Source organism: Pongo abelii, chromosome 12 (assembly GCF_028885655.2).
Source record: "Pongo abelii isolate AG06213 chromosome 12, NHGRI_mPonAbe1-v2.0_pri, whole genome shotgun sequence".
NCBI lineage: Eukaryota > Metazoa > Chordata > Mammalia > Primates > Hominidae > Pongo > Pongo abelii.
In genome coordinates, this window is record NC_071997.2 from 1,506,959 (window position 1) to 1,516,357 (window position 9,399).

The following is a 9,399-nucleotide window of genomic DNA, read 5'->3' on the forward strand; positions in this document are numbered from 1 at the left end:
TGAGAAGATGAAGAAACCCAGCTTGATATTGTTGGTGAGTGAGTTTTCAGTGCTGTGTTCTGAAAAAAGTTAACATTTCTTGAGATCTCATTGAAAATATTTTCCTAGTTAGAAATTTATGATGTATTCATATTTGTCTTAAAGTGCTTAAATATTACCTACAGTTGTGAATTCCATTTATTCTTTAGCACAGTAGATGCTATTGATGCCTTTACTTCATTGTCAGAACAGAGCACAGGAGAGAAGAATTACAACTCTCTGACTTAGTAGGCACCATTAGACTGCTTAATAGCCGGAGATTCTGATACATAATTTTAAAGTCTTAATGTAAATGTTATTCAACAAAATATATTTTACAAGTTGTTGTCTTTGCACATGTATACATTTTAGTTATAGAAGTCAGTTGTCTCTTAAATGAAGTATCTTCACAGGAAAAATCATTATTTTGTCAACTCTAAAATGAATGAAAATTTTAAATAAATATCAGGGTAGCCTGTAAATGATACTAGAAATAAACTGATCCAAACACATTTAACCAGCCTATTTTCCATTTAGTTGTTTCCATACTTTTTTTTTTCTCTTTTAAAACTTGGCAAGTTGCATTTTGAATCTTCATAAATTATGGTAGCTTAAAAAAATATAAAATATGGAATGGTATAAAGCTACTGTTCTGGAAGAATCATTGCTTTTGAAATGGCAAATCAACAATTCTAAAATTAGGGTAAATATCTAGGGTAGATATGTAGATGTGGAATTGCTGTGTCAAAGGATAAGTGAATGTTTAACTATGTAAGAAACTGCCAAAAATTTTCTAAAGTGGTTGTGCCATTTTACCCTCCCACCAAGAATGAATTAGTGCTCCAGTTACATCCTTGCCAAGAGTTGATGGTGTTATCAGTCTTTTCTCCCAGTCTGAGTTTTATCTTTTCAGTTTCTTAATGGTGGTTTTCGGATGGACAGCATTTTTTTTTTTTTTTTTTTTTTTTTTTTTTTTTTTTTTTTTTGAGATGGAGTCTCGCTCTTTTGCCCAGGCTGGAGGCCAGTGGCGTGATCTCGGTTCACTGCAAGCTCCACCTCCCAGGTTCATGCCATTCTCCTGCCTCAGCCTCCCAAGTATCTGGAACTACAGGCACCCACCACCACGCCCAGCTAATTTTTTGTGTTTTTAGTAGCGACATGGTTTTACCATGTTAGCCAGGATGGTCAGAAGCTTTTAATTTTTAAAAAGCTTAATTTATTTTTTTCTTTTATGGTTACTGCTTTATCTCCTTGACCTAAGAGATCTTTGCTTATCCCAAAGTCAGGAAAATATTGTACATTGTCTTTTAGAGGCATCATAGTTTTAGTTTTTACATTAAATCTGTCATTAATCTCAAATTAATTTTTGGCATCGTGTGAGTTTGGTTTCAAGATTTACTTTTTTTTTTTTTTAACATCTTGATAGACATTTGTGCCAGCACCACTGGTGTTTCCTTTTTCCATTAATCCAGTCTTGTATCTTCATAAAAAATCAATTACCTTTGTATGTATTGGTCTATTTCTGGACTGTGTTCTATCGATTGTCTGTTTTTCTGTTGGTATATTTCTCTTGATTGTTATAATTTCATGAAGTCTTGAGATCAGGTAGTGTGTGTCCTCCAACTTTGTACTTGCTATTAGTTTATTAATTTCTACAGTGAAGCCTGTTGGATTTTCTCAGATTTTGTATTGAGTCCAGAACATTTGAGGGAGAATCAACATCTTAATATTGGGCCTCAATATTTCATAATTTTCAATGTAGCAGTCTTGCATGCCTGTTTAAAAATTTATTCTTAAGTGTTTTATAATTTTGCACTACTGTCAATACAATTTTGAATTTGATTTTCCAGTTTTTTGCTGTCAGTATATAGATATGCAGTTGATTTTTGTATAGTGACTTTGTAATCTGATAAGTCTGTTTCACTTATTACTTCTAGTGCTTTGTTTATGTAGAAAACTAAGAAATTTGCAATTATGTTTCCTGTGACTATGTTTTACTTCTTTCTTTCTAATCCTTATGTCTTGTCTTGCTTTTTATTGGTTATTATACTGTCCAGCACTTCCATAGTGTTGAACAGAAGTCACGAGAATGCACATAATTGCATTTTTTCCAAGCTTAGGCAGAAAGCTTTCAGTAGTCCACCATATGGTGTGATGTCTATAGGATCTGCAGAGAAAACCTTTATCAAAATGAAGACATTGCTTTTAAACTTTGTTTCTTGGGAGTTTTTATCATAACGATGTTTAATGCTGTCAAATGCCTCTTTCTGTATCTGTTGAGATGATTATACAACTTTCTTCATTCTGCCAATGAATTACATTGGTTCATTTTCAACTTTTAAACTAACTTTACATCCCTGAGATAAACCCCACTTGGTTGTGGTGCATTGTCCTTTGGAATATTGCTAGAGTTAACTTCTAGGTGTTTTTTTTTTTTTTATTTAAGATTTCTATATTGGGGTTGATGGGAGATATTGGACTTTTGTATCCTTTTCTTGTAATGTCTTTATTTGACTTTGGTGTCAAGTGATATTGGGTGTCATAAAATTAGATGGGAAGTGCTGTCCCCTTCCCTGTTTTTGGAAATAGCTGTGTAACATGGGTATGATTTCTTCTTTACATGTTTGATAGGATTTACCAGTGAAGTCATCTGAACCTAGAGGGTTTGGTTTGGTTTGGTTTTAGTTTTCTGTGGGAGAATTAAGATTTTTTAAGAGATATTTTCAGATATTTCTGTTGTCAGTTTTGGTAATTTGTGTCTTTTAGGAAAATTTCCTTTCATCCAAGTTGTTGGATTTATTGGCATAAAATTGTTCAGAATATTCCTTTAATATCCTTTTAATGCCTGTAGAATCTAATCTGTATTGCAGTCTCTTCATATTGGCAATTTGTGTTTTTTGTGTTTTTTCCTGGATCAGTCAGTCTAGCTGGAGGTTTATCAATTCTTTATAAGATCACTTATTTTAGATCATTAATGATCTTTTAGTACAGGGGTATGCAATCTTTTAGCTTCCCTGGACCACAATGGAAGGAGAAGAACTGTCTTGGGCCACACATAGAATACAATAACGATAAGCTGATGAGCCAAAAGAAAAGGAAAAGCAAAAAAATCTCATAATGTTTCAAGAAAGTTTATGAATTTGTGTTGGGCTGCATTCAAAGCTGGCCTGTACCACATGCAGCCCTCAGGTTGGACAAGCCTGTTTCAGTATTACTTATTTTCTCTTTTTTTCATTTTCTATTTCATTTATTTTTAGTCTTTTTTTTCCTCCCTTTAACTTATTTTCAGTTTACTTTGCTCTTGTTTTATTGCTTCTTAAGAAGGGAGTTAGATCTCTTCATTCCACTTTAGTTTTAGTTACAGTCAACACATTTTGTATTCATTTTTATTCCGTTCAAAATATTATCTAGTTTTCCTTGTGATTTTTCTCTTCGTGGACACTTGAGTTATTTAAAAATGTATTGTTTTTTATTTCTACTACATAGAGATATTATAGGTATGTTATTGTTGCTGATTTCTAATTCATTTATAGTATAGTTGGAGAATATACTTTCTTAGTGAATTTCCATGTACACTTGAAAAGAATGTGTATTCTGCAGATGTTGGTTCAGGGGTTTTTTGTTGTTTTTTTTTTTTTGGAGATGAATTCTCGCCCTGTTGCCCAGCAGGCTGGAGTGCAGTGGCGCAATCTAGGCTCCACTGCAGCCTCCACCTCTCTGGTTCAAGTGATTCTCCTGCCTCAGCCTCCGGAGGAGCTGGAATTACAGGCACCTGCCACCACACCTGGCTAACTTTTTTATATTTTTAATAGAGGTGGGGATTCACCACGTTGGCCAAGCTGGTCTCAAACTCCTGACTTCAGGAGACCCACCCACCTCGGCCTTCCAAAGTGCTGGGATTACGGACGTGAGCCGTGGCGCCCGGTGGTTCAGTGTTCTTTAGATGTCAGTTAGATGAACTGGTGGAGCTTGTGACTATGCACATCTTCTGGGTCCTTACTGATTTTTTACTCATCCTGCAATGTATTGCGAGTTATGTTAAAATCTCCAGCTGTAATTCTAGATCTCTCTATTTGAGCAGTTTTTGCTTAAAGTATTTTGAAGCTGTCATGTGTACACATTTAGGATTTTTAAGTCTTCCTCATGAATTCAGTCTTTCATTTTCATAACATTTTAACCTTTATTTCTGTTAAATGTCTTAATGCCTAGTTAAATTATTTGACCACCCTTTTGCTTCTGTCAAGCCTGGGCCTTTGTTAGTTTGTGCTTATTTATTAGGTTTTTGCCTGTAGACTTAGACAGTGACTCTTACTCTAGGAAAGGCTCATCCTCATGGGCCTCAGCCACATGTTCTAGGTATACTTGGTGAGTTCTCGCCACTCTGCTGTGTCCCAAATTTGTGTGATCTCTGGCATCTCCAGTCAGCCCTCAGAAGTGCCAGCCACTCTGCATAGGCATTGTGGAGCCTGCTTGCTCTATGCACTCCCCCCAGCCCTTGGCCACAGACCTGCAGAGAACTTTCGCATACACTTTTGAGGCCTCACCTGTATGTAGTTCCCTCTTCTCCTGTACGTTATTCTATAAACTCCAAACATGTTACCACTGCAAGACTCTCAGCTTAGTGACAGTGACATTGCCTCATATTTGGAGGTCTCTACCTCTCTCTGTGTGGTCAAGAAACTGCCATTGGGCAGAAAACAGAAGTGTGTGTGAGATATGCTTCCTGTGTTTTCCTGTTCTCAAATATCACAGTCCCATTCTGCCTGTGTTCCAATCCCTGAAAACAGTTTTCTCAAATATTCTATCCAGTTTCAGTTTCCTCATTGGTCATCGTGGGAGGGCAAGTCCATCTCGGCTGGAAGAGGAAGTCCTTCTGCGTCTTTTTCTCTTTGTCCTTCCACCTTCTTTTGCATTGTGGATTTTCTAAACTTGCCGTATAAATAAGCATGGTCTATTTGTGAAGGGAAAGAAAAAAACCTTTTAATTTTTTAAAGCTGTTCTGTTGGTTGCTCATAGGGATCTGAAGGGATTGGTAAATAGGATGAAAGAAATTCTGTCTTTCACATGGAGAATCCCATGTGTGACATTCATAAAAATGAGCATGTCTGTAAGCAAAGAGTTTCACTGAGTTCTGCTAGACTCAGAAGCAGTTGAACTTACAACATCGTAGTTTGCAAAATGCAGATTTGATTTACCCAGGAACTAAAGCTAAGTAAGCTATGGGTTAATAGAAGGTCTGTGAAGGGTACTTAGACTACAGTAAGATTGGGGAAGAAAATTCCATTACAAAATCTAAGATATATCATTCCTTTGTGCCAAGCAAATAATGAAGGCAGAGATTTAAAGGGGCCCTCAGCACAGAAGCACTGAGTTAGTCAGAAGGCGAGGTGAGCTGTCACACAGCCTTGATACTAGAATGAGGGTGCCCTGGTAGTATCTTATCAGCCATGACACTGGTGCATCAGGCCATTTTTTTTTTTTTTTTTTTTTTGAGACAGGCTCTTGCTTTGTTGCTCAGGCTGGAGTGCAGTGACATGATCATGGCTCAGTGCACGCTCAACCTCATAGACTGAAGCAATCCTCTCATCTCGGACTCCAAAGTAGGTGGGACCACAGTCTTGTACCAACATACTCAGCTAATTTCTTAATTTTTTTGTAAAGATGGGGGTCTCCTTTTGTTACCTAGGCTGATTTTGAACTCCTGGGCTTAAGTGATTCTCCTGCTTCCACCTCTCAAAGTGCTAGATTACATGCATGCCAGACATATGTAAACATTATAAACTATGTGAAAATATGTGAAAAGCTTTATTATGCATTGTGAGACAACACAGCGGGAATATTTCACCATCTGCCTAAGGTTTAAAAGGAAATAACTTTAAGCATGTGTCTAAATAGCAAGTAATGTTTTAGAGCGGATTCTCTTAAATTCAGCTTGGGCGTCTGCAGCATATACACAGCTTGAGCTGTAACCTGACATAGAGACAGGCAACTTCAGTGCCCACTGTTCTTAGGATCCACTGCTTTTTCACAGCTAAAACCCCTGAGTGACACTGTTAAGTATTATGTTATGTTACTTTAGTCGTTAAACATATAAGCATACCTCCAAAGGTTCAATGTAGGCCACTTGCAGAAAATAGGCAGAATGCTCACATTTAATTCTTGATGATAGTGTGTTTAGCTTTCTTATTCTTTGAAATCTCATTGAGAAAAAATACTGGCATCTGCTCAAAGTAATTTCTTTTTCAGTTGACAATATTGTAAGTAATGTTATTGTATCATTTCCCTACTTGGACAGAGTGTGAAAATTTTGAGGAGTTTGTCTGCCAGAAATTTCTTCTTCATTTGCAAAACATTAATGAGATATTATATTTAAATGATTTTACTTAATATTAAGTGTACTTGGTGAATGTGGCATAGAACATACAAAGTAAAACTAATTTAAAATTATTAACTGTTACATTTATAAGAAAGACTTGCTAATCATAACACTGTTCATAATGATTCAGAATAAAGCATTATTTCTTTTACTGAAAACAATTGTAGCTATAACTCAATCATCTAAATTGTCATTAGTTTTATTGCTTTCTAATCATCTTTAGATGAAATTTTAATTTTGATTAATGTTCTTTTTCTCCATTGGTTTTGTGTGTGTGTGGAGGCAAAATACACAGAATATAGAATTTGCCAGTTTTTCTATTTTCACGTGTACACTTCAGTGGCATTTAAATGCATGCACCATTTTACCTTCCCACCAGCATTGCAGAGGGTTTCAGTTTCTCCACATCCTGCCCAACATTTGTTTTTCTGGTTTTCTTGGTTTCTGTTTTTTGTTTTTTGTTTGTTTTGATAATAGCATTCTAATGGGTGTGAAGTCGTATTGCATTATGGTTTTGATTTATATTTCCCTAGTGACTAGTGATGTTGAGCATCTTTTCGAGTGCTTATTGGCCATTTGTATATCATCTTTGGAGCAATGTCCGTGTATATCCTTTGCCCAGTTTTGAATTGTGGTGTTTGTCTTTTTGGAGTTCTCTATATAGTCTGGATATGAATTCCTTACAATGTATGTAATTTAGAAATATTTTCTTCATTCTCTGGGCTGCCTTTTACTCTGTTGACAGTGGCTCTTGATGCACAAAAGTTTTTAATTCTGATGAAGTCCAGTTTGTCTATGTTTTCTTTTGTTGCCTGTGCCTTTGATGCTCTATATAAGAAATCATTGCCAAATTCATTGTCGTGAAGCTTTTCCCATTTTCTTCTAAAAGTTTTCTAACTTTAGCTCTTACATTTAGGTCTTTGGTCTATTTTAAGTTACTTTTTGTATTTGGTGTTAGATAAGGGTCCAACTTCATTTTAGCTAAAATTTTATGTATTTTAAAATTCATTATGAAAAGCATGAAATGTTTAGTTGAATAGAAAATTTTGTGCAGTGGAATTAACTGAATCTTTAAAACCTTTTTATTATGGAAATATCCAAGCTAATCCATACATAGAAGAATATAATGGATCCCCATGTGCCCAGGCCCCAGCATTAATTATCAATATTTTGCCAATCTCATTTCATTTACTTAATCACCCACACACACATTTTTTCGTAGAAAATTTTAAGTAAAATCACAGATATTATGTCATTTTAACCATAAGTACATAAATGTACATTTCTTAACGTGGTATGTATTTCTCTCATCAACTGTTTTGTTCTTTATTTTTATACATTATAGTATGTCATTATCAGACCTTGTAAAATTAACAAGAATTCCTTAATATGTAATATCCAGTTGATGATTGACTCATTTCTACTCTAGTTAAAGTACAATTTAGGAGGAGGTTTGAGGATCTTTTTTAACATTAAGATATAAACTTTTATAACAACTTTTAAAATAATTTTTGCTGGAGTCTAATATTTCTACTGGAAAATCGGAATTTAGTATACATAGACACAGATTCTGCTCATTTTGCTTTCAATCTAAAATCATAGTTAAGATTACTGGCCAGGTGCCGTGGCTCACACCTGTAATCCCAGCACTTTGGGAGGCAGAGGCGGGTGGATCACGAGGTCAGGAGTTCAAGACCAGCCTGGCCAATGTGGTGAAACCCCGTCTCTACTGAAAATACAAAAAAAATTATTCAGGCATGGTGGCAGGCTCTTGTAACCCCAGCTACTCGGGAAGCTGAGGCAGAGAATTGTTTGAACCCGGGAGGCAGAGGTCGCAGTAAGCCAAGATCACACCACTGCACTCCAGCCTGGGTGAAAGAGTGAGACTCCGTCTCAAAAAAAAAAAAAAAAGATTACTATGCTAGAAAGTCTTCCTGTAGAGGCATTTTTAAGAAACATTATGATTGACATTGCCTCTGGAAAGCAGGCATGAATAGATGGCCGGGGTCTTTCATGAGAGTGACCGTTCTCCATATATCAATTTGTATCTTACATGTTGTCTTTTGTTTTGTTTTGGTCTTTTTCTGAGACAGGAACTTGTTCTGTCACTCAGGCTAGAGTGCAGTGGCGTGATCATAGCTCACTATAACCTTGAACTCCTGGGCTCAAGTGATTCTCTTTTCCAGCTCCCCGAGTAGCTGGGATTACAGGCATGCACCCCCATGGCTGGCTGTATGTTGCTATTTTGTATTTTAAAAACCTAATCCTGACTGTGCTGGTAGTTGCATGAATCCGTGCACATACATGCATATACATGTAAAACTGGTGAAATCTGAATAAGCTTCATGGATTATATCAGTGTCAGTTTCCTGATTCTAACAGTGTATGATACTTATGCAAGATGTCATCATTGAGACAAAGCGAGTAAAGGATATGTGAGATCATTGTATTATTTCTTACGACTGAAAATAAAAAGTTTTTAAAACTAAGTTATAATAACAAAGAACTCTGTGTCAAAACTAAAATATAAAGTTGAAATATCAATTTTATTTTTTAGGAATCTGGTGGACAGTAAAAAACTTTGGCGAAATTTCAGGAACCATAGCCATTGAAATGGATGAGGGAACCTATATACAAGCACTTAACAATGGTCTTTTTACCCTGGGAGCTCCACACAAAGAAGGTTTGTGTCTGGAAGGGAAGATCCTGCCGCAAGTGTAGATTTTAGGACATTCATTCACTTAGGCCAAAGTCTAACTAGTCTCAAATATTTTCCAAAGGAATGGAACCATTGAATTTGACTCTTCCATTATTTTTTAATTCCTTAATATTTACCAGCCATTGGAAAGTCCCTCTTTCTAACATAAGCATTTGAAAACATTCCGTGTAGTTCCAGAAGAGTTTCTTTGGAAATCAAAACAACATGAATAATTAAAATAGTAAGTGGAAAGAAAAAAGGAAACATATTTGAGTCAAACATGTTTGAATTACTTTTTTATTCAGAC